The sequence below is a fragment of the Cervus elaphus genome, chromosome 14 (genome assembly GCF_910594005.1).
Source record: "Cervus elaphus chromosome 14, mCerEla1.1, whole genome shotgun sequence".
NCBI classification, from domain to species: Eukaryota; Metazoa; Chordata; class Mammalia; order Artiodactyla; family Cervidae; genus Cervus; species Cervus elaphus.
This window is the reverse complement of record NC_057828.1, coordinates 15,474,620-15,500,939: the sequence shown is the minus strand read 5'-3', so window position 1 is coordinate 15,500,939 and position 26,320 is coordinate 15,474,620. Positions and strand designations below refer to the sequence as shown.

At 41.8% G+C, this 26,320-nt stretch overlaps 1 long non-coding RNA gene across 1 annotated transcript in view; it reads right to left on the bottom strand.

Moving 5' to 3' along the window:
- Nucleotides 1-509: 509 nt before the first annotated feature.
- The window catches only part of LOC122707872, a 196,595-nt gene continuing 170,784 nt past the window's right edge, over nucleotides 510-26,320 (bottom strand). Inside the window, exon 4 of the long non-coding RNA XR_006344941.1 lies at nucleotides 510-751. This is a non-coding gene — a long non-coding RNA (uncharacterized LOC122707872). The remainder of the gene's footprint in view (nucleotides 752-26,320) is intronic.

Here is a 26,320-nt window from a genome sequence, read left to right as displayed (position 1 = left end):
GTAGCCGAGATCCACCTGCCCTGATTCTTGAGGGAGACATTTTGTTACCGAGTCCAAGCCCACTCTACTGGCCACACAACAGGCCAATGAATCCCAGAGATGAGGTGTTGAGGCAAGGAATATGACTTTATTCAGAAAGCTGGCTGACCAAGAAGAGGGCAGACTAATGTCATGAAATAACCATCTTATGTGGGTCTGGATGCCAGGTCCTTTTATATATCAGAGATGGGGGGTGGTAAGGAACCAAAGTAAAAAGGCCATGAATCTGACAAACATCTCCTAGAATGCCAAGCATCCTGCAGGGGGATGTGTTCATTTCTTCCTTCCTGCTATCTACAGGTGGACAGGGTTGTGAACAAAAGCACTTTAGTTTAACAGTCAGACAGATGGAGAGAGGCAGGGTTCTCTGAAGCAGGCCATCATGCATGAGTGTAACAAAAGCAATGAAAATCAAATCAAAGAAAGTTTCCAACATGGAATCAGAACTGGCTTCTCCTCTGCAAGTTTCACCATTGCCTTTGGAGTCTCTTTGTTTGTAACTGGTACCCTAGCTAACACACTAATATATTTATTATTACTATGTCAGTTTCAGCTGAACAAAGATATTCACCTCCTTGGCCCTCGGGTCTGGTTAGGTTGGGCCTGGAGTGGCCAAAGTCCCAGAGCTGGTCTGTCACCTCAGCAGCTGAAGTCTTCAAGCAGTAACCACAGTGGTATGGACACATCTTATCATTTCCGAACAGGTATGCCACTATGTGAAAAGATTAGGAAAGTATTAATTTAGTTTTCTAAACATGTCCCCCCAGTTCTTAAGCTGTTTCTTTAAAATGACTGTTTCCCTTTTTACACTTTATATTCTTATATCATAACCTCCTCACTGACATGCCTGTGGCCTCATGCCAGACGTTGTACATTAAAACAGACAAAACATTAGCTGAAAAGACAGACAAAACACTAGCTAAAAGCAACTTGCTGCTTTTAAATGGCTTCCTCATCCTTCATTTTCCCTCTTTCCTGCATGAGCCACATGCAGCAGGACAGATTCTCCTTTTGACTAAAATTGGAAACTGAAAGACCCTCCACTACCCATTTCCCTTTCAGAGGAGCTCCTTGGAAACCACAAAGGAAGGTTTTGTGACTCCTCCTGTGGGCAAAATTCAGGCCCTTCCTTTCACAATCTTCCTGCTTCTTATAGTTCAGAGCCTTGTATCACCCATGGTTTCTGTTTTTCTCCTGGGTGCTTGTTCATCAAGTTTCTGAGGTAGGATGGTGCTGTATGTCCACCTGGTTCTCTTTCAAACAGGAATCTCCTGGGCCTGGGTTACTCTACTTTTGCATTTTTCAAAATGGACCAATATCCTAGCCTTTATAACATAATTACAGGAAAACAAAAATTTCCAACTATAAATGAAGTTCGAATACATTCCAGAAAAATGCCTGACTAAAACAACTTTACTCACATGCCCCCAAAGCTAAATCCATGCTTTTAGATGTATGCTAAAAGGAACATCATTGACCAAATGGTGTATCTTCCTGCAATACACAAATCTGGAGAATATTCATAAAAATCTCTGAGGGCTCCTGAACATCCTGAAAGAATATTTTTCTGTCAAACAAGGACCCTTAAATGTCTGTCTCACTCCAGTGGTGTCTGGGAGGAAGTCACGAGAAGGGAAAGCAGTGTAAAGGGGCTTCTGTCAGCTGAGTGCTCCCTCATCTACTCGGCGGGAGGAAAACAAAGTCTCTCTGGACTCAGAGAACGTCAGATGGTGTACTGTCTAATCCTCTCGTCCTATTTAAGGATTATGAAGCCCCAGTGGAAAAAGATCAGGATTTTTAAGTTTTCTGTTTATGCCCTGGAGCCTGGCTCAGATCTGAAAGTTCTAAAAACTAAAGCGGGTACATACAAATGTAACTTGGTAATATTTCAGCAACACTTCAGACAATGCCTCAGTAATTCTTCAGTAACTACAGTGCTACAGGATGTTCTGTTTTTGTTTGACGGATTAGAACCCAGCAGTTTACCATGCACACAATTTATTATCCGTCAGCAGCAAATCCATGGCCTACAAAGCTTCTCAAGATAAAACAGGAAGTGCCAATAACAGTAGATGAATACTTTGTTATATAATAACCTAGGCAGTTTCTACTGTGTGTCCAGCAATGGCCCATCCTCACACTAGCAGCAGGCGAATCACTGATCCTGACTGCACACCACAGCCAGTCTGCTGATTCATCACTGACATATTCCCCCTTACGCTGTTAGCAAACATTTGGTGAGCTATCATACTCAAACCTGGAAAACAGCAAAATTCCACTAGATACTTTCAGAAAATTGCCACCAGTAATCTGACTGTGTTGAAGTAGACCAAATAAACTGAGAACCATTTATCTTGCCTTTCACTTTCCTTTCATCCTCCCTCCACCTTTCCATCATTTCTCACCTTTCTCTACACCTGCCCTTACTCTTAACTAGCACCTATTTTGACTCATTAGAAAAACATTTTCATTTCTCCAGTGTTGAACTGTCCACCTTCAGAGCATTTAAGCGTTACTTGTTTCTCAAAATGACTTGTGGCATCCACACCCAAACACTCATTGTCAGTGAAAACTCGTCCAGACCTTTTGTGGCCGATTTACCCAAAACACAGCCTTATGTAGAGATGACAACATGTATTTGTATAATTTATTTAAATGCTAATCCTTGGGCTGTAATATCTTTGTAATATCTTTTGCATCTCCATTCTCTATTATTCCAGATAAATTTGCATGTTTGCTGAATGAATGAAAACAACAATCTGTCAATAAGCTCAAACAACAGTGTTCACCATTATACTCTGTGCAGAGAATATAAGGGTTCGGAAGAAAACATTTCTTCTGGGTAACTGAGAGAGCAGAGAAAAGGAAAACAATTCTACTTGGGTTTGGGACAGCTTTCCATGGAACAGGAAACAGTCCATTCTTAATCTGGATATTATCTGTTTTTCTGGATAAAAGTATAATCTTAGGTTCCATCATTTTCATCACTTGCAATAAATATGTATCCTTTTCATTAGTTAGTCTTGGTACTTAACATGTGATTTTTTAAAAGTCAGTATTTTTCTCAGGGTAAATTAGAATCTAAGGACATGGGTGTCAGAAGGAATATGGGATAATCCAGCTATCCCACATTTGGGCATTTACCCAAAGAATATGAAAACACTATTTTAAGAAGGTGCAAGGAGATTGAACCAATCAACCCTAAAGGAAATCAGCCCTGAATTTTCATTGGAAGGGCTGATGTTGAAGCTGAAGCTCCAACACTTTGGCCACCTGATGCGAAGAGCCAATTCACTGAAAAAGACTCTGATGTTAGGAAAGACTGAAGATAAAAGGAGACGGGGGATGGGATGGTTTAGATAGCATCACTGACTCAACTGACGTGAATTTGAGCAAAATCTGGGAGATAGTGGAGGACAGAGAAGCCTGGCATGCTGCAGTCCATGGGGTCACAAAGAATCAGCTACAACTTAGCAACTGAAAAACAACAAATGTGCACCCCTATATTCATTGCAGCACCATTCATCATAGCCAAGATATTGAAACCTAAATGCCTTCCAGTGAATGAATTGATAAAGAAGATATTTTACACATGCACATGCACACACGCATTGGAGTACTATCCAGTCATTAAAAAAGATAAAAATGTTGCCAGTTGCAACAACATGGATTGACCTTAAAGGTATGGTGCTAAGTGAAATAAGTCAGAGGAGAAAGACAAATACCATATGATTTTACTCATATGTGGAACATAAAGAATAAAATAAACAAAATAAATGAACAGGCCAAACAAACAGAACAGAACAGTCGCTCCCAGAGGGGAAGAGGAAGGAGGGCAGGAAGGGTGAAGGAAATTGATGGCACGGTGAGGGGTGGAACTGAACGTTTTGGAGGTGAGCCTGCTGCAGCGTAAGTAGAAATAGAAATACAACAATATACACATGAAACATATGACATTTTTTTAAATCAATATTACCTCAATAAAAAATAAATCTAAAATACACACACACACAAATTTTTTTAAAGGAAGGAAGATGTTCCGTAGTGAAAAGAGAGAAAGTTACCATAACAGCTGTTCCAAGCAACTAACGGCTATAAATGCAGAAGAGAGAAATAGGAGAAAGGAAGGAAGGCAGTGCGGCACCAAGGCGCACTGGCTGACTTCTGTCTCATCCTACCCTGTCTGATTTGTCAGGATGCAAATCCATTTATTTCATCCAGTTTTCCAGACACGTGTACACAGTTGTTGTTGCTTTTAAAATTTTTCTGCAAGGAGATCAAACCAGTCCTTCCTAAAGGAAATCAACCCCGAACATTCACGGGAAGGTCTGATGCGGAAGCTGGAACTCCAGTACTTTGGCCACCTGATGCGAAGAACCAACTCATAGAAAAGACCCTGATGCTGGGAAAGATTGAGAGCAGGAGAAGAAGGGGATGACAGAAGATGAGATGGTTGGATGGCATCACCGACTCAAAGGACGTGAGCTTGAGCAAGCTCCGGGAGATGGTGAAGGACAGGGAGGCCTGGTGTGACGCAGTCCATGGGGTCGCAAAGAGTCGGACACGACTGAGGAACTGAACACGAACAACAGTGTCTACTTACTTGCCTAGTAAAAGTTTTGTGTTAATGGAGACAATATTTTGTTGTTGCTGCTAATATAGTGAGGAGTCTGAGCATATTTGCATTGAGGGTCTAACGCATAAGCAAAGCCTACCAAGAAACAGAGAAAAGAAACTTAAGAGGCAGTGGAAATCATGCATTAAAAGCTCTCCAACTCTTCATCATCCCCAGAATTCACAGGAAACTCAATGTGGTTTTTGGATTGCACAGGTTATAAAGTTTGAGTTTCAGGAACATTTTTTACCAAGAATTCAGAGAGAGAAAGGAAAGTCCCTAAAGAGGTGTGATTTGCACTTGGTTTCTCAGAATGAACTTTCTAATGTGAACTGAAATAAATTGTTAAAAGATTGTTTCAGAGAAATACATAGATTGATACATAGAAATTTTGCTAAATTAGACTTAGAGCTAGTCTTGATTTTGAACCTGTATTCATCCTCACATTGAAAGGCAATTAGAAAATATGTCTAAGAAAAATTGAAGCTTTTGGTTGATTTACAGGAAACTCTTTCAAGTGATGAGTGAGTGATAGTCACTCAGTTGTGTCTGACTCTATGTGACCACATGGACTGTAGCCTGCCATGCTCCTCTGTCCATGGAATTCTCCAGGCAAGAATACTGGAGTGGGTTGCCATTTCCTTCCCCAGTTTCAACTGATGAGGCCAGGCCTTTATTTGCTATAAGATGTTTCTGAGTCAGTGAATGATTGTGAAGTGGTAGGAAGAAAAGAAAATGAAATCTTAATAAAATGGTGTATTTTTCAATGATGTATTATGAAGTGTAGATTCCTTAGAAGTATTTGTCATAATACTACTTGAAAGGATACATTTTAAAATTTTTTGTTGAAATCAAAACATTACTTTTGATGTTTCAGAATTCTATAGTTCCTCTTGAAGATTTCAGACCCACAAAATATAATCTGGAGATTTAATGGAACAAACCACGAAGAGAGTCCTTTACACAAAGAAGGAAGGATGAGAGGGGAGGAAGGAGGAAGGAAGGAAGGAAAACTGCTTATTTTATTATTTCAGCAATTTTCTTCATATCACAAAGTTGACTGTGATGATTAGCTTTCTGTGCCACCTTGCCTGGGTTATAGCATCCAGTTATTCAATAAAGTATTAATGTAGGTGCTGCTGTGAAAGGCATTTTGTGTATATGGTTAACATTCACAATCAGTTGACTCTAAGTAAAGGAGATTATCCTTGCTACTACGGGTGGGCCTCACTCAATCAGCTGAAAGGCCTTATGAGCAAAATCAAGATTTCCCTGGGAGAGAAGAAATTCTTCCTCAAAACTACAGAATTAGATCCTTAGATCCTACCCAAGGGTTTTCAGTCTTCCAGAAAAAAAAAAAAAGATTATTGTGATTTATGTCAAACTCAGACCATTAGTGGTTTTTTTCCCAGAACACTTATTGGGTTGACCAAAGGGTTTGTAACATCTTATAGAAAAAAACCAAATGAGTCTTTTGGCCAACACAATAGTTTGGCTTCTTAATCATTGTACACTTACACCATTTCATGGAGACAATAGGAAAATTAAGGGCAAGGCTGGATCTCATCACCACCTATACAACCTTGACAAGTTACTTAACATCTCTGAGCCTCAGGGTTCTCAATTATAGAATGAGAACACCTCACTGACAAGGAATATGCATGCATGTGAGTGTTCTGTGTGTGTGTGTGTGTATAGGATAAAGCACTGGTAGTAAAGCTTGCAGTTCAGTGTCTATGGAAAGTTAGCCAATAAACAGTGACTGGATTTGATATATTTGACATTTTAAAGTTATACAGTCTCTGAGGTGACAAGTTCCTTAAGCAAAATAACCATTACGTTAAATAGTACTTCCTCATACTTATCAAAGCACACCTCTAACAGGAACTTCCTGTCTTTCAGGATGAATTTTGGAATATGCTCAAAACACTAGTTTATCCAAAAGAAAATCCTCAACATGTGATGGTTACACTATAAAGAGAAATTTCCAGGATAGAAATAGGGATACATGGTTAATGTATGTCTATAATTTATAAATATAAATAATAGCTATCTACAGACTCATGAGAATCATAGGCTATTAGATCTGGAAGAAGTATGGGAGATCATCTAGGTCTCACTTTAGAAAAGTTTAGAAAAGTAAAATAACTCCTCCAAGGGCACAAATTAGTTAGCAGAACACTGAGGACCATCGGTCAGTTCAGAGATCTCTCTCTAGCTATGACCAACCTAGACAGCATATTAAAAAGCAGAGACATTACTTTGACAACAAAGGTCCATATAGTCAAAGCTATGGTGTTTTCAGTAGTCATATACAAATGTGAGAGTTGGACCCTAAAGAAGGCTGAGTGCCAAAGAACTGATGCTTCAGAACTGTGGTGCTGGAGAAGACTCTTGAGAGTCCCTTGGACTGCAAGGAGATCAAACCAGTCAATCCTAAAGGAGATCAGTCCTGAGTATTCATTGGAAGGACTGATGCTGAAGCTGAAACTCCAATACTTTGGCTACCTGATGTGAGAGTCCAACTCATTAGAAAAGACCCCTGATGCTGGGAAAGATTGAAGGCAGGAGGAGAAGGGGGTGACAGAGGATGAGATGGTTGGATGGCATCACCGACTCAATGGACATGAGTTGAGCAAACTCTGGGAGATAGTGAAGGACAGGGAAGCCTGGTGTGTTGCAGTCCATGAACTCACAAAGAATCAGACACAACTGAGTGACTGAACAACTCATAATTTATCTCCATACTTCAAGATTGTTCAAAGGGATAAACGCTATTCGCAAAACAAATCCTAATTCTTAGACTCTCTCTGCAAAAATAAAAAAGACAATGATTTTTCCTCTAACATAACTCAGGCTTATTAATAAAAGTCTCTGGTCATCTGGCTGTCATTCTGGTGTGTCAGGCACTACATCAAGTGCTTTGCTGGAGCTTTCTCCTTTAATCCTCACAGGCAGCCCTTTAAGGTATGTGCTCTTATTTTCACCATCACCCAGATGGGCCAGCTCGGGCTCAGTGAGGTTAGCTGATACGCACAAGCTCTCCCTGCTACCCAGTGGGAAGACCAGATCTGAAGCGAGCCAGCCTGACTCCAGGCGAGAGTCACATAATCAGGAAAAACCACCCCGGGGGGCTGTGGACAGCTCACAGACTCCAATAGGCACAGCTGGGAGGGACTCTGAGGCACGACCATCAGGACCCTCTGATTACACACCCGGGGAATCCAAGGCTGAGAGGGACCCAGGGTTTGCTCAAGCCCACCTGACTCACCAAAAACAAAAGGAGACTGGAACTCAGTTTTCAGGGATTTCAGGCAGGTGTTCTTTTGTGTTGTTTCACTCCCTTCTGCATTGATTGTTAAAGTCTAGCTTTATTTGAAAGTAATCCAAAAGGAGAAATTTTCGTGATTAAGTCCGTGGCCTCCAGCAGCCAGAGGGCATCTTCTGAAAGCCTCACGGGAAAACCCAGAGGAGAAGAAAACTGCAGCAGTGCAGCCATGAGACAAAAGCTCACAGATCATCACCTAAAGACGATAAGCATCACTCTGGTCACTAAATGACACAACCACAAACAACGTGACCCTCTTCCTTCTTACTGTGGTTACTCAAGAGGTGAGAAAGCACCAACCTTTGGGAAACTTCTGGAAAAAAAAAAAAAAGATGCTAGATGAGGCATGTTTTTCTCCTGAGTTTATTTAAAACTCAAAGATGGTGATAGGTTTTTGAAGGGCATTAAGCACCCTCTCCCCTTCTCAAACAGCATTTTACTTCCACCCACTCAACACTTTCATAAGTAAGACCACTTAGTCATGGAAGAAACGGAAGTAACCAAGGTTGGCAGTTGATTGCTTGTCTGATGTGTTAAAGAGTCTCAAATGACTTCAACAGAGATACAAATTTGCAACTGAAAATGTTACTATCTTTAGGAGTTTCTTTCCTCCAACATTGCACCTGAAGAAGAACCCTCCCTGTGAGATCTTGCACACAAAGCCACCTGGCTGCTCCTAGAAGGGATGCAGCAAGGAGCACTCCTCAAGGAGGATGGGGACTAGGGGCTGGGAAGTCCACTTCGTTTATGTAGAAGAGTGATTGTTTAAAAGTCTGACTCCCTCCATCTCCTGCCAATCGGTCCCACTGCTGTATGCACCCATGGGGTCCTGTACCTCCCCCTGGCGTTCACCTCATTGCATTTTAAGCATTACAAGCTGTCACTGTTTTCAGGCCGGAGCTGTGCCTGTCTTATTCCTCCCTTTCTGCAGCATCTAGCGATAGATGCCCAAGGAATCTTTCATGATTTCATGTTTAATGATTGTGGTATACTCCCTAGAGATTTGCAGAATAAATAAATAAAAGTAAATAAATAAATAAAAGTAAATAAAAAGTTGCTTTTCACATGTAAGATACTTAACAGAGCTCCTCTTCTCAGAATTAACAATTCCATGTCCTGTGGCAACTCGACCTGACAGGTCCTATAACATGTTCCACTGGAGTCATGGTACCCAGCATCTGTCTCAGTGGGTCTAAAAAATGTTATGACGACTGAGAGCAGGGAATTCCAGCAGAACACAGGAAACTGTTCTCTCCCTGGAGCCCTCTTCACCTCTGTCAGGGTGTATCCTCTCCTTATTTAATCACATAACATTTTTGGACTATGTTACATTGTTTCTGTTCATTGTCAAATTAAAAAAAAAAAATGGAAAGAAACACATCCTATTATTTGAATCTAAATATAAGCTTTAAGTGTATGTCTGCTAACTTTTTCCTGTGCCTACTCCGTGTTACTAAGAGCACTGTGTACCCTTGATCCTCTCATTTCCCTCTTGAGATGCCCCTGTCCTCCCCTCACTGTCGAAAGTGTTAGTGTCATGTGTACCTGAAAAGGACCAGAATTGAAGGAAGTGATCATGCTGACAACAGAGACAATTTTTAAAATCTGTTTCTAACTGGAGAGAAATCAGCCCCTAGCTATGCCCAGCATGGATTTGAGCAGTCCTGTGTACAAGGCTCCCTGGTAATGCCAACTAGGCAAGAAGCATCACTGTCTTCCTCCCTCCAAGAGTCCCTCCTTCCACTCAGCATGACCCTCCCCCTCCCACATAAACTCACAGATGAGGAACATAAGCGCCAAAAAGTTGAAACTACCCGATTGCCAAAAAGTTGAAACTGTTTATACATGATAGCCAAGCAGGTGTTTTCAAATCCATGCTAACCATTTTCCTATAAAGCTACATTACTTTTTAATACCCACTGTGTTCCAAGTTTCCCCATCAAAGCTCCAGATTAGAACTGATGCTTATTTTTCACTATTTCCTCTCCTTATTCCCTCTATACAATCTGTTACTCAACCCCTGCATGTCATGCTCCAAAGTGTAAGATTTTTCTTTTTATTCATAGTCCAGGCTCAATTTATTTACTTTACTTAAAAAACACTGATGAAACTCTTATCCTGTGCCAGGCAATATATTTATAGGTGTTAGAAATATGATTAATTTATCTATATCCCCATCTCATTCTAGAAAGTAATATAAATAATATACAAGTTTATAAAAGACAGAGTGTGAGAAAGGAGAGAAGAAAGGAAGGTAGAAAGGAAGGGAAGGAGGGAGAGATGATATTAAAATAGGAGCAAACAGCAGAAAATTAAGACCAAGGTCATAAAATGGAATCAGGAATTAGGTTTTAAGTCCATCCCATGAAGATCTGTACATTTCCTACGGTTGGATCAGAGTTAACTTGAATTCTTTTAGTCAAGGCAAAATGGGAAAACTTGATCAATTTCACAATCAAAAGTGAATCTAACATAAAAAAAAAAAAAAAAAAAAAAAAACTAGAATTGCTCAGAAGTACCATTCTTCTTGGTCCTAAAAGTGGAAAAGCATTTTTTCTCAAGCATCCACATAGAAATAGAAATGATTAAGTATCCTTCCTCTTTGAAAAAACAAAAACAAACTGTGAGTTCCTCTCCAACGACTTCATTTATTTTTCCTTTCTCCCAGGCATTCTCTTTTGACTCACTTCCTATTCACTTTCAACCCACTGCATTGAAACTTCTATCCTCATGACTTCTTTGAAACTGCCTGACAACTTAAAAGTTTACCTGTCCTGTGACTTCACACTTATTCCTGCTCAATATCCCTTTCCCCGTCACTTTCGGGCTATGACCAGGGCAGTTCACACAGAGAACTACCTTGATGTGTCTGCTCCCATGAAGAACCTGTTGAAGACCAACCTCATCACACCCTAACTCTTCTCCCAGTTTCCAAGGTGTTCACATCCAGCTTTATCTCCCACACTCAAGCTCACATCCTCAAATCCAATCAAGAAAAATGGTATGGTTGACCCCAACCCCTATATCTCTCTCATCTTTGAAGGATTACTTCAAAGGATTCCTACTCACAGGTTCAACCCTGCCTCCAGGCTCTGAGAAACCCACACTTAAAACAAGGGGACTTGTAGATTCCACTGTGGTACGTCGGCCTGGTCTTGCTGCTTACGTCCACTCTGTCAAGAGCACTTCTCACTTTTTCTGCTGACCGCTAGCACCTCACCCTGACTTAGTTTTCTCTTGTTGAGCCCCAGGCACCAGGCGCTAATACCAACTCCACAGAGATCTCCTCTGACTTCCGACCTTCCCGGGCTTCTGCGTGTCGGCTGCTTCGTCACCCCCTGTCGATAGCTAGCCGCTCCCCACCTGCGCTTCTTTTGGACTCTTGAGTAGTTGCCCAGTGTGCTTCCTCCCAACAGTCAAACATCTGGTGTCACACACCAACCACTTCTGAGATGACCTTGATTTCATGTTCTAGAGCTGGCTTAGACTTGAGTCCACTGATTCTAATTCCTGAACTTCAGTCTGGCCCGTGCTGTAAACAGACAAACTCAATCTCCTCCTTACAGAGTTCACACAGTAATTAAGGGCCCACGTACTTTTCCTTGTTTCTTTTTTCCCCCAGCTTTCATTGAGGTGTAAATGAAAAATAAAAGTTGTGTATACTTAAGGTGCATAATATGATATTTTCATAAACATATACATCGTGAAATAATCACCACAATCAAACTAATTAACATCTCCAACACCTCCATAGTTACATTTCTGCTTTACTTGGTGAGCACCATTGTGAGCTACTCTCTTAGCAAATTTCAAGTACATAATAGAGTGTGATTATATATAGGCACCAGGTGGTACATTAGCTCTCCAGAACTTATTTATTCTACATAACTGAAATGTTGAAGCTTTCGATCAATACCTCTGCGTTTCCCCACCCCTCAGCTCCTGTGCCACCATTATACTCTGTCTCTGAGCCCCATGGTTTTTTTTTGCTGTCCCCCAACTTCAGGATGGTATACTTCCATCCTGCAAAGCTAAATCTATCCTTAAATTATGACTTCAAGTCCTACTTTAACAAGAACATTCTAACTTTTCACTAGTACATCACTTCCAAACTTAACAGTAGTTACAATCTGTACTATCTTTATCCTCCCAAGGATATAACACAATTGCTGCTAATAACATTGCAATTACATAGTAAATATTTAATTTCAGCATAATTGCATTTCAATATTCAGAATAATTCAAAATATGAGCATCGTGTGGAGTTTTCATAAAACAAGTTACAAAGTATTGGACCATAAATTTAACCTAAATATATAAGGAAGATATTTAGGAAGATAGACAGATAGGTCACTTACATGATGGCAAAGCTATGGAAAAATTTTAGCTCTCAATTATCACTTCAGTTCAGTTCAGTTGCTCAGTCATGTCTGACTCTTTGCAACCCCATGGACTGCAGCACACCAGGCCACCCTGTCCATCACCAAATTCCAGAGCTTGCTCTAACTCATGTCCATTGAGTTAGTGACACCATCCAACCATCTCATCCTCTGTCGTCCTCTTCTCCCGCCTTCAATCTTTCCCTGCATCGGGGTCTTTTCAAATGAGTCAGTTCTTCGCATCAAGTGGCCAAAGAATTGGAGTTTCAGCTTCAGCATCAGTCTTTCCAACGAATATTCAGGACTGATTTCCTTTAGGATTGACTGGCTTGATATCCTTCCAGTTCAAGGGACTCTCAAGAGTCTTCTCCAACACCACAGTTCAAAAGCATCAATTCTTCGGCACTAAGCTTTCTTTATGGTCCAACTCTCACTTTCATCCATGACTACCATAGCTTTGACCATAAGGACCTAGGTAGGTTAAGCAATGGCTCTGCTATTTAATGTGCTATCTAAGTTGGTCATAGCTTTTCTTCCAAGGAGCAAGCGTCTTTTAATTTCATGGTTGCCATCACCATCTGCGGTCACTTTGGAGTCCAGGACAATAAAGTCTGTCACTGTTTCCATTGTTTCCCCATCTATTTGCCATGAAGTGAAACATGACAAGTGAACCTCTCTTTGCCATGAAGTGAAGCTCTCAATTATATACCAGCATAAATTCTATTCTGTTGTTGGCGTTTATCTAAAGAATGTATGTTAACTAGACTAAAGACAAGCTGGGAAGAGTAAAATAAAAGTAATATAATGTAAATGGATTTTAGATGAACTGCTTTAGGTTATATTCTCTCTTGAGAGATTTTAATAGTTGTTTTAATATATAGTGTTGTGACTTTCCTGTACATTTTAAAAAAGTATTCAGCATTGTATTACCCAACTTGCTACAAACTATATTTACTTGGTATTTTTTGACAAACATGAACAGCTAAAATTTGGTTTCAGTGGATTAACAGGAAGGAAATACTCCAACAACACAAAATAAAATGAGATGACCAGCTAGATCTCCAGGATCTATCTTGTTTTATAATTATAGGATTTAATAAAATACTAAACACCTGTTGCTAACAGATTCTTGAGATAACCTTCATTTCAACAATATGTACACTGTATGCAAAGAAATGGACTAGACAGTGCTTTTTTATGGTTTCTAACTTTATTTCAAGGCTACCGTATTTATAATTAGAGCCTAGATTGTTCCAATATATAGCTATGTACCTAACACAAGTCACTTTTCTCTGACTTTATTCTCTCAGTTGTAAGACAGTGATAATATAATTACCCTTTATTCTACAAGACAACATTATGAAAAACATATGAGATAATGTATTCAAATGCTACACAATGTTTAACACATAATTTAATTATTGACTTAAGAATGGAGAAGGCAATGGCAACCCACTCCAGTATTCTTGCCTGGAAAATCCCAGGGACGGCGGAGCCTGGTGGGCTGCCGTCTATGGGGTCACACAGAGTCAGACACGACTGAAGCGACTTAGCAGCAGCAGCAGCTTTAACAATAAGCATAACCACCTAAAAATTAAATATTTTGAGATTATAGTCATTCAACTTGAAATAGCTAGAATTGTACATTAATATCAGGTGATTTCCTTCTGGCTTGGTTACCAGTGAATGGTCAAGCTTGTTGCTATAAAGAAATGGGCACTTGGATGTTTCTAAAAAATACATGTGGCTCAAGATGAGACTTCTTCCGCTTTGTGGTCTCACATGTCTGACCACAGCAACTATTTTTAATCATGGCCTATGCTTTTTAGTGACATCTAACACCACACAGGAGAGTCATCATCCTCTTTGAGACGTAGAGATGTATGACGTGTGACTACAATGTACTTCTTTCTTTCTTTATCTTTTTAACATGTGTTTCTACTTTGTAATTTTGAGAACATTCAGATCACCTCACAACACTGAGGGAGACACAGACCATTGCTTCCTCAAGTCTGTAAAGTTCTGCTATGAAAATGGGCTAGCCAACTGTTCTTGACCTAATTTAATTAACAAATAAAAAGGAAGTTTTTTAAATGACAACAAACTGCCATTATTTTCCACTCTAAAAAAAGAGAAAGTGAAAGTTGCTCAGTTGTGTCCGACTCTTTGCGACCCCATGGACTGTAGCCCACAAGGCTCCTCTGTCCTTGGAATTCTCCAGGCCAGAACACTGGAGTGGGTTGCCATTCCTTTCTCCAGGGGATCTTCCCAACACAGTGATCGAACCCAGGTCTCCTGAATTGCAGGTGGATTCTTCACTGTCCACTCTAACTGAATAAAAAGAACGTTAAATGCCGAACATTTAATATGTTTGACATTTAATATGTTTAATATTAAATTAATATTTAATGCCGACAGCATTCTAATAATCACTTTGTTCCCCAACTTCAGCTGTGTCTCTCGCAGTGTCGCTTATTAACCAATGCACACTCTTTGCCACTTCAGCTAACTACAATCTTGACAGAGAAAACATGCCAAGGACTCATGAAAACATGGTTTTCACAGGTTGGCTAAAACATCATTCATATTATGGGATTATTTAAAGAGTGTTTTGGGATAAAGAGCTTATACCTGCAGTGAACTGTCTTGCACTGGGCAATTTGGAGGTTCAAATCCCAGTCATCCTACCTCCTAGTGATAGCTTACAGTGAACAGTGTTGGATTCGTGATCCCCGAAAAAGAGAATTTCACGTCTGGAGCAAAAACATGGCTTCAGTTATTCAGAGCTTCGTGCGGCAAAAGTTTTATTAAAGTGGAAATGGATGAAGAAAGCTCCTGACATCAGAAGGGGGCAGAGAGCACCCCACTCACTAGTTTGGGTGTGGCTTTATATAAGGTTTCAGTTGGTTACTCACAACTGAAAGGTCTAACCAGACCCACTCCCACAACATACATCTTAAGATTAGTCAGAAGGTTCTAGTTAAGAAGGAGAAACATGTCCTTGAACAAGATCCACTGTTATTACATAATCATTAGAACAGAGCTTAAGGAAAATCATGCCCTTGAGCAACAAGACACATCTTTTGTTGTGTAATCATTAGCTCTGGGCTTAAAGAAAGTTAGCCTTTTTTTTTTTTTTTTTTTGAGAGTTGCAAGTTAAGTTTTATTTGGGGCAAAATGAGGACTGCAGCCCAGGAGGCAGCCCTCAGATAGCTCTGAGAGGACTGCTCCAAACAGGCAGTCGGGGAAGGTCAATATATAAAATTTCTGTGAAGGGGGAGTTCAATACCATCAAGCACTTACTTTACAAGAGATTTTCTGCTACTCAGGAGGATCTGATGTCATCATGGAGGGATTTAGTGCTTTCCTCTAGATATGAGGAGATGCAAGGATTGGGGTCATGAAATCAGTTCCTGAAAATACCCAGCCATCTAAAGACCTGTCCCACCAGGTTCCCTGGAGCACAGAGTGCCTCCCTCCACCTGAACACCCTCAGAGGCTGTTGAAGATCAACAGCTGCAGCAGCACAGGCTTCAATCTCTGCAGAGACAGATGGCAAATGCCCTAGCTGTTCAGTCTCTGGCAAAGCTCTTCAGTTCAGTTCAGTTCAGTCACTCAGTCGTGTCCGACTCTTTGTGACCCCATGGACTGCATCACGCCAGGCCTTCCTGTCCATAACCAACTCCCAGAGTTTACTCAAACTCATGTCCATCGAGTCAGTGCTGCCATCCAACCATCTCAGCCTCTATCATTCCCTTCTCCTCCTGCCTTCAATCTTTCCAGCATCAGAGTCTTCTCCAATGAGTCAGTTATTCGCATCACGTGGCCAAAGTATTGGGAGTTTCAGCTTCAGCATCAGTCCTTCCAATGAATATTCAGGACTGATTTCCTTTAGGATGGACTGGTCAGAGCTCTTGTCAAGTGCCAATTTGTAGTTGACATTCAGTTCAGTTCAGTTCAGTAGCTCAGTCATGTCCAACTCTTTGCGACCCAATGAATCACAGCACGCCAGGCCTCCCTCTCCATTACCAACTCCCAGAGTTCACCCAAACCCATGTCCATCAAGTCAGTGATGCCATCCAGCCATCTCATCCTCTGTCGTCCCCTTCTCCTCCTGCCCCCAATCCTTCCCAGCATTAGGGTCTTTTGCAATGAGTCAACTCTTCACATGAGGTGGCCAAAGTATTGGAGTTTCAGCTTCAACATCAGTCCTTCCAATGAACACCCAGGACTGATCTTTAGGTTGGATCTTTTTGCAGCCCAAGGGACTCTCAAGAGTCTTCTCCAACACCACAGTTCAAAAGCATCAATTCTTATCCTGGGATAATTTCACTCTGTATAATAGGCTCCAGCTTCATCCACCTCATTAGAACTGATTCAAATGTGTTCTTTTTAATGGCTGAGTAATATTCCATTGTGTATATGTACCACAGCTTTCTTATCCATTCCTCTGTTGATGGACATCTAGGTTGCTTCCATGCCCTGGCTATTATAAACAGTGCTGTCTTAAAGACTGTTGTCATAACAACTTAGAGTTTAAGAAAAAATGTCTTATGTGACTAAGACAAAGCAGTGCAAAAAGAAATGTCCTTTTCTCCTCCTTGAGGGCCCCAGACTCCTTATCAACCTACCTAAGAATTAGCTCTCTCACTAGACCTGTGAACTCAGGCAACTGAATTATCTTCATTATCTGTAAAATGGAGATAATAATATATAACAGGAAAGATTGCTTTGAAAAGCCAAGTTAAAATCCTTATAGTAATACTAATATATTAATAAAATGTTATCTTTCCTTTCTTAATATTATCTGTAGAAATTATGAGTTTAAAAAGGTAAGCATTCTTATTATTCTTATATATAGTATAAGACTTAAAATTTAATGACTTGCTCACTGTCACACTGCACATATTGAAAGTGGAAAAGACCCTAAGCTTCCCCAACAACACCCAGTGCTCTTTATGATGCCAGAGTGCTGAACTGTTTTTCTTAAACTGGTTTTTTCATTTGACATCATTTAGCCCTAACACTTCCCGCAACCGCCCAGACCCCCTCCCAAAACTTCCAGTTGTATATAACGTGTAGGACTATAGTGTTAGTCGCTCAGTCATGTTTGACTCTTTGCAACCCCATGGACTGAAGCCCACCAGGCTCCTCTGTCCATGGAATTCTCCATTAAGAATACTAGAGTGGGTTGCCATTCCCTTCTCCAGGGAATCTTCCCAATCCAGGGACTGAACCCAGGTCTCCTGCATTGCAGGCAGATTCTTTACCATCTGAGCTACCAGGAAGACCCCAACCAAGTCACTATAAAATATACATATAAGCAGTGACTCAAAATCATGGGCAAGCCAATGCCTACTATTTTCAGGGGAAGGTATAGATGTAATATAAATGGTTGTATTCTGAATTTTAATACTACAAAACAATTCTATTATACTCTATTTCTAAGAATCAATACAGAAATTGTGCCTCTATTTTAGTGTTGTTATATGACCAAGTAAGAAAATAACATCAAGAAAATTTAGAGATACCAAGGGAACATTTCATGCAAAGAAGGGCTCAATAAAGGACAGAAATGGTATGGACCTAACAGAAGCAGAAGATATTAAGAGGTAGCAAGAATACACAGAAGAACTGTACAAAAAGAGATCTTCATGACTCAGATAATCACGATGGTGTGATCACTCACCTAGAGCCAGACATCCTGTAAGGTGGAGTCAAGTGGGCCTTAGAAAGCATCACTACGAACAAAGCTAGTGGAGGTGATGGAATTCCAGTTGAGCTATTTCAAATCCTAAAAGATGATGCTGTGAAAGTGCTGCACTCACTATGTCAGCAAACTTGGAAAACTCAGCAGTGGCCACAGGACTGGAAAAGGTCGGTTTTCATTCCAGTCCCAAAGAAAGGTAATGCCAAAGAATGCTCAGACTACTGCACAATTGCACTCATCTCACATGCTAGTAAAGTAATGTTTAAAATTCTCCAAGCCAGGCTTCAGCAATATGTGAACCGTGAACTTCCAGATGTTCAAGCTGGTTTTAGAAAAGGCAGAGGAACCAGAGATCAAATTTCCAACATCTGCTGGATCATCGAAAAAGCAAGAGAGTTCCAGAAAAACATCTATTTTTGCTTTATTGACTATGCCAAAGCCTTTGACTGTTTGGATCACAATAAACTGGAAAATTTTGAAAGAGATGGGAATACTAGACCACCTGACCTGCCTCTTGAGAAACCTGTATGCAGGTCAGGAAGCAACAGTTAGAACTGGACATGGAACAACAGACTGGTTACAAATAGGAAAAGGAGTACGTCAAGGCTGTATATTGTCACCCTGCTTATTTAACTTACATGCAGCATATATCATTAGAAGTGCTGGACTGGATGAAGCACAAGCTGCAATCAAGATTACCAGGAGAAATATCAATAATCTCAGATATGCAGATGACACCACCCTTATGGCAGAAAGTGAAGAACTAAAGAGCCTCTTGATGAAAGTGAAAGAGGAGAGTGAAAAAGTTGGCTTAAAGTTCAACATTCAGAAAACTAAGATCATGGCATCCAATCCCATCACTTCATGGCAAATAGATGGGGAAACAGTGGACGCAGCGTCAGACTTTATTTTGGGGGGCTCCAAAATCACTGCAGATGGTGACTGCAGCCATGAAATTAAAAAACGCTCACTCCTTGGAAGAAAAGTTATGACCAATCTAGATAGCATATTAAAAAGTAGAGACATTATTGTGCCAACAAAGGTCCATCTAGTCAAGGCTATGGTTTTTCCAGTGGTCATGTATGGATGTGAGAGTTGGACTATAAAGAAAGCTGAGCACCAAAGAATTGATGCTTTTGAACTGTGGTGTTGGAGAAGACTCTTGAGAGTCCCTTGGACTTCAAGGAGATCCAACCAGTCCATTCTAAAGGAAATCAGTCCTGAATACTCATTGGAAGGACTGATATTGAAGTTGAAACTCCAATACTTTGGCCAGCTGATGTGAAGAGCTGACTCATTTGAAAAGACTTTGATGCTGGGAAAGATTGAGGGCGCGAAGAGAAGGGGATGACAGAGGATGAGATAGTTGTATGGCATCACAGACTCAATGGACATGAGTCTGAGCAAACTCTGGGAGTTGATGATGGACAGGGAGGCCTGGCGTGCTGCAGTCCATGGGGTCGAAAAAGAATTGGGCACAACTGAGCAACTGAACTGAACTGAAGAAAAATAACATTCATTAGAAATAAACACAATAGAGACCCATAGGTGTTAAGGCTCAAACAAATCTTTCCTGTTAGAGTTTTTTCAATATGTGAAAAAGACCATTACTGAAATTTCATTACTAAGAGCCCTATTAAACTTCTTGATAATATACCTGTGAAGGCATGCTAGAAGAATAAGTTTTATATACACTGAATCATATGGAGTTTTTAATCCATCATCTATTGCAGAGAAAATCATTTTGCCACAACTGTCTGGAAAGTCAGAAGGAACCTGTGAGCCAAATAAAATTCCTACAATCTGAGTCCAATTCCCCACCCACACAGTGTCACCTGCTTCTCTCCTTACACAGTCATTCAGAAACCACACCTCCAAGAACTCAGCAAACCTCTGAGAAGCTGGCACCCCAAAACAGCTGCACTTCACAGGTAAAGCCTGAGAGGAAACAGGAAAGGAGGAGCTGTGGGGACCAGCTGCCCATCCCACAGGATGGGGTTAGCCTCCAAGGCCCTTCCAACCCCAAAGATGGGACAGGGCAAACGTCAGGGTGAGGGGTTGTTAGTACAAAGATGTTGGCCATTGACTCAACACTGTACTCCCAACCACTAAAGCTGACCAGTAAATGTATTCCAAATAAATATAGCAGATTCCAAAGAGTTGTGATGGGTAAAAATCCTTCTTGCCACATATATGTGTATACTTCTGAAGAGAATAAGTGCATTTTTTAAAAGACCAAATAGACCAGTATAAAAGCTGATCAAAGTCCTCCATAAAGTGCCCAAAGAAGAAGTTACAAGATCACAATTCAATAAAAATTTGATATTAAAATTGCTCATTTAAACAAAAAAGTTTGTGGCTATAATATTCTATAAAAACCTCACGTCAGAAAGATAAAGGACTATTTATAAACTAAAATATAACACCATTTATGCAACAAAATTGAGACTGTGCTGTGCTTAGTCACTTCAGTCATGTCCAACTCTTTGCAACTCCATGGACTGCAGCCCACCAGACTCTTCTGTCCATGGGGATTCTCCAGGCAAGAATACTGGAGTGGGTTGCCATGCCCTCCTCCAGGGGATCTTCCTGACCCAGGAATCAAACTGGGGTCTCCTACCTTGCAGGTAGATTCTTTACCAACTGAGCTATCAGGGAAGCCCAAAATTGAGACTAGTATATATTAAATCACAATTTCATAGTTTGTTTTTAAAAAACAAGTGTATTAAATGTTTATATCACACACACAAAAAAATGAAGAAATAGTCACAAAAGAAAGCAGTTAGTCAATGAACAATGAAGGTAATCAATGAAGTAAATATCAGGTTAAAAACTGAAAATAATAAATTGAAAGTTCAGCTCAGGAAAGGTTAACTGGAAGAAAATAAAATGATAGAAAAACTTCTGCCCTAATAAAACAGAAATAAGAGAATAATATTTTAAGGAAAACATAATGATAAGGAGATGATTCATTATCCATTCATTCGTTTGTTTATTAGGAAAGTCTACGGATCATGAAGTGCTGAATTCTAAGTGCTGGGGTATAATACAACCAACACAAGGATAGTCCTAACCTCCTTGAGCCAATATGTGACGACGGGGAGGGGAAGGAGGGGGAGGAAGGGGAGAAGAAGAAAGAGGGCGGGAGAAAAGAACGGTAGAAGCAAAGAAAGAAAAAGAACATAGGCAGAAAGGAAAGCAATTGGCAATAAATGCTAAAATAAAAATGTGATGGGGTTAGAGACAGAACAAGGTGGTGGAGAGGTTTTCCCGTGTGTTCAGGCAAAGTCCCGGTGATAAGACAGCCCCCGGCCCTGAAGAAGCGGAGAGGTGAGCTTCGCTTGTTTCTGGGAAGACCATTTCAGGGAGAATGAAAAGCAAGTACAATGGGCTCAACCTTCTGAGCAGGGCTGATGGCGCGGGAGGAATATTACAAACTCTCCCGTGCTTTCAGGAATCCAGGTGCTGGGGAATGTGCTGGGCTGAGTCTGAGGAAGAAGCGCGTCTGGCCGAGCCTCCCCACACTCCACATCATGCAGAAGCATGAGGGAACTGCCCGGGGTCTCTAGGTGGCCGGGCTCCAGATGCTTCAGGAGGGCCTCTGAGTCTCAGAGGAGCATGAGAAGAGCCGGAGGGCTGGACGGAACTTAACAGCAACCTACCTGCCCCAACTGAGGACTCGACAGGCCTGGGGGTGACCAGGTTATCGACGCGCCTGGACCACCAAGGGTCAGAGGGCAGTGTGGCGGGATGCCAGGATGGACAGAGGACATGAGTAGGACCAGGTGGGCTCTTCTGCTCAAAACAAGCCACCGGGCCCAAAATGAAGTCACTTATGCCACGGCCCATGTCACCAAACCGAGACTTAATGAGCTTTTGCTCTCCCAGAAATGCAATCTGGTACCGGTCAGTCAGGAGTCACCTGATCAGTACTAGTGAGGTCGTCTGTCTGACGACTCCTGCCATCCCTTATTGGAAAGTGCCCTGGAGATAAGCAATCTGCTTTTTTTCCCCGCCAAGTATAACTTCCTTGTTCCTGTTCCCTCCTTCCTATAAAAGTCTTTCATTTTGTTGAGTTCCTTGGAGTGCCTTTCTATCTGTTAGATTAGATGCTGCCCAATTTGAACCAGTTTTTGCTCAAGTGAACCCTTAACATTTTTACTATGCCTTGGTTTATCTTTTAACACTCTCTACCCTGAGGTCACAGTTCTATGGTACCCCCAGAAGAATCAGAGATTTTGAAATTAAGTTGGAGGATATGAAATTTCAGTTTCTCAAATACATGAATTAATGGGCTGAAATCCATATTCACTCAACTGCTGAGGACAATGAGAATGCAAATATACATATTTCCATACAGATATGAAAACACACACTTGGCATGGAATATGTACATTGCCTGCCAAGTTTTTTTTTTTTTTTTTTTTTTTGGCAGTGCCACACGGTTTAAAGGATCTTCCTTCCTTGACCAGAGCTTGAACTCAGGCCACAGCAGTGAAAGCACCAAGTCCTAACCACTGGACTGCCAGGGGATTACCCAAGGCATCTTTTTCCTTGCTGTATTTTCTTGGGAATTAAGGTCATCTAAGCTCTGGATTTCTTTGAGCCCCTTTTTTTTTGTGGGGGGTGAGGGGAGGGGGAGTGGGCAAGAATACCGGAGTGGGTTGCCATTCCCTTCTCCTGGAGATCTTCCTGACCCAGGGATCGAACCCGGGTCTCCTGCACTGTAGGCAGACCGGCTGAGCCACCAAAGAAGTCATGGGTGGTTCAGTGGTAGAATTCTCACCTGCCACGCAGGAGGCCCCGGTTCATTTCCTGGCCCATGCAGCCACAGCATCCCCTTTTTTTGTGGCTTCCCTGGTGGGTCAGATGGTAAAGCGCCTGCCCGCAATGTGGGAGACTCAGGTTCGATCCCTGGGTTGGGAAGATCCTCTGGAGAAGGAAATGGCAACCCACTCCAGTACTCTTGAGGAGCCTGGTAGACTACATACAGTTCATGGGGTTGCAAAGAGTCCGACATGACTGAGTGGCTTCAACACTGTAAGATTGTTGCGCTTTCCTTGTAGCTCAGTAGGTAAAGAATCTGCCTGCAGTGCAGGAGACCCGGGTTCGATCCCTGGGTTGGGAAGGTCCTCTGGAGAAGGAAATGGCAACCCACTCCAGTATCCTTGCCTGGAAAATCTCATGGACAGAGCAGCCTGGTGGGCTACAGTCCATGGGGTCGCAAAGAGCCGGGCACGACTGAGCGACTAACACACACACAATGAAGCTCTGGATATGTCATCAGCCTTGCACAGACCAAACCCTGGATGTGCTAAGTAAATAGTATTCTGCTGTAATTAAGAAAAGTGATTACTGCTAAGAAACTGCTATGAAGACGTGTAGAGTCAGGAGTGCAGAGGACAGGGAATCTGACCTAGTTTGGAAGACTGGGGATAGCTTTCCTGAGAAAGGGGATTTTAACGTTTCCCCAGTGAGAGAGCCTCATCATAAGCCTGTGGAGCAGGCTTTTTCACACCCATTTTGAAGGTGAGGAAAAGGGGGACAATGTGTACCTCAGGGGAGGTCAGGCACTGCCTTATCAATAATTGCTTGCTTTTCACAGGGAGAATGATTTTGTGCATAAAAAACTCCTTGGAAGGAAAGTTATGACCAACCTAGACAACATATTAAAAAGCAGAGACATTACTTTGTCAACAAAGGTCCATCTAGTCAAGGCTACGGTTTTTCCAGTGGTCATGTATGGATGTGAGAGTTGGACTATAAAGAAAGCTGAGCGCCGAAGAATTGATGCTTTTGAACTGTGGTGTTGGAGAAGACTCTTGAGAGTCCCTTGGACTGCAAGGAGATCCAACCAGTCCATCCTAATGGAGATCAGTCCTGGGTGTTCATTGGAAGGACTGCTGTTAAAGCTGAAACTCCAATACTTTGGCCACCTGATGCGAAGAGCTGACTCGTTGGAAAAGACCCTAATGCTGGGAAAGATTGAGGGCAGGCAGAGAAGGGGATGACAGAGGATGAGGTGGTTGGATGGCATCACCGACTCAATGGACATGGGTTTGGGTAGACTCCCAGAGTTGGTAATGGACAGAGAGGCCTGGCATGCTGCGGTTCATGGGGTCACAAAGAGTCGGACATGACTGACTGATTGAACTGAACTGAAATACGTAACTAAAAATCTGTTTTTACATAAGCTTAAGAAAATAATGCCTGATCATCTGGTAAACCTTGCCAGTGCTAAGATTTCAACTCAGGTCTGTCAACCCCAAAGTTCATAACCAATATGCTCTAGAAAAACATCCACACTTCCAGGAATAAGGCAATGGGCATGGAAATCATCGCAAAAAGATACAGAATGAGATATTTTAATCAAGGGTCAGAGGCTCGGTACCCTAGGTGTGTAGAATAGGTCACCATGTATCCTTTAGCACTAAGGACTTTAGTGACTGACTGTTCCACAACAAGTGCCCAGTGCTGTCCTCCTATGAATTCATGTTCTGTTTCACAGTCAGAACTGTGACACTCCCCCTGCTACAGGGACTATGACTCCTGTGTGCTGTTCTGAAAGATGAAGTGAAGGTACAGAACTTAAATATGAATAAGTACCAAAGGCAGGACCTGGATCTTTGGCCTCTACGAGTGGAAATCTCTCTCTGCAGTTAACACATGCACACACACACACACACAAACACACACCACTGCCACCAGCACTTTTTTATCCAGCTCATTACAGGCAGGAAATCTCTGATAATCTGGTAAGAAAGGGTGATACGCCTTCTTTTATCATAAGGTAAGCATCAACGTTTTACTGCCTTGGAACTTGGAAGTATATGTCGGGATTCTTTGTTGTAAGCAAAACTAAGACAAGACAAAAACCTAATTAAGCATAAAAGGAATGTATGTATTAGAGGCCTATTGGGTAGCTCTTTTGAGCTCTACAGGGCCCAGAAGTTGGAAACCCCATTTCAAATATTGCTGCTGAACTGCCCCACACATTGGCCATCACCACCCACCCCAGGTGAACAGGCACTCAGTTGCCAACACCAAACCCCAGGCACACAGAGCTGCTTCCAGATCCTTCAGCACCGCTGCCCCAGAACGGACCACAGCTGCCACCGCCCACCCCACCCCCCCAGCCCCACCCCCCGCCTTCGCCGCTCGCCCCTTCTCACTTCTGATTCACACCCGTCAGCGGGCCGGTATGTCTGATCAGCAGGTGCCCTGACAAGTGCCCATGTCCTCACTACAGGGAGTCTGAAACATATTTAATTTTCATTTACAAAGTGGGAGGTGGACTTTATCTTATAAAGTAGGGGGTCTTCAAGGGGTTTGACAAATCTCTACCAGTGAGTACTGTGGCAGAACTGAGAACCAAAAATGTCTTTTTCCACCCTTGTTTTCTTTTTTGAAACAAGGGACCAAAAAAAAAAAAAAACTAAAAAAAGTCAATAATAAATGTGATAAATCCATTCTGAAACTCTTTAACACCTTCATTTTCAGCCGAAAGTGAGTGAGTATTCTACCTGAAGAAAACGCGCCTTCACAGAGGTTGAAGCTAGTGCTGCAAACTGGTGTAGCATAAAATAGACGCCTCGTTGGCTTTTGGCCCCGGGGACACAATAATGTGCCGCTTCAGCACCAAAGCTGCTGCTCCTGCAGATCCTCCCCAGTGACCTTCCTCCTCCTCGGCAGCCCTGCCACCCCCTCGGCCCATCTCTCGGGAATAACACATGCACGACAAATGTAGCGATGTCATTATTTAGCATCGTGAAAGACACTGTTTTGGTCACTGAAATCTGCCTCACTACTATAATCATGGACTATGAAAATAACTACGTGAAATAGGTCTTAAATATAGAATCTCGGGGTGGGAGAAGGAAAAAAAAAAAAAAAAACAACTATGCAGCCTGCGCTCTAAAGATGTCACCTAATGCTTCAAGAAAAGTGTTGCCATTGGATTTTTCTACAAAATTATCATGAAAAGTGAAAGTGTTAGTCGTTCAGTCCTGTCCCATTCTTTGCAACCCCATGGACTGTACCCCTCCAGGGTCCTCTCTCCACGGGATTTCCCAGGCAAGAATTCTGGAGTATCTTGCCATGTGCTTCTCCACGGTATCTTCCAGACCTAGGAATCGAACGGGGTCTCCTGTATCGTGGGCAGATCCAAAATTAGCACATCAGTTTTTAATTACAGTGGGTTATAGCGACACCTACTGGCTAATACGCATATTTGCTGCTGCGGCTGCTGC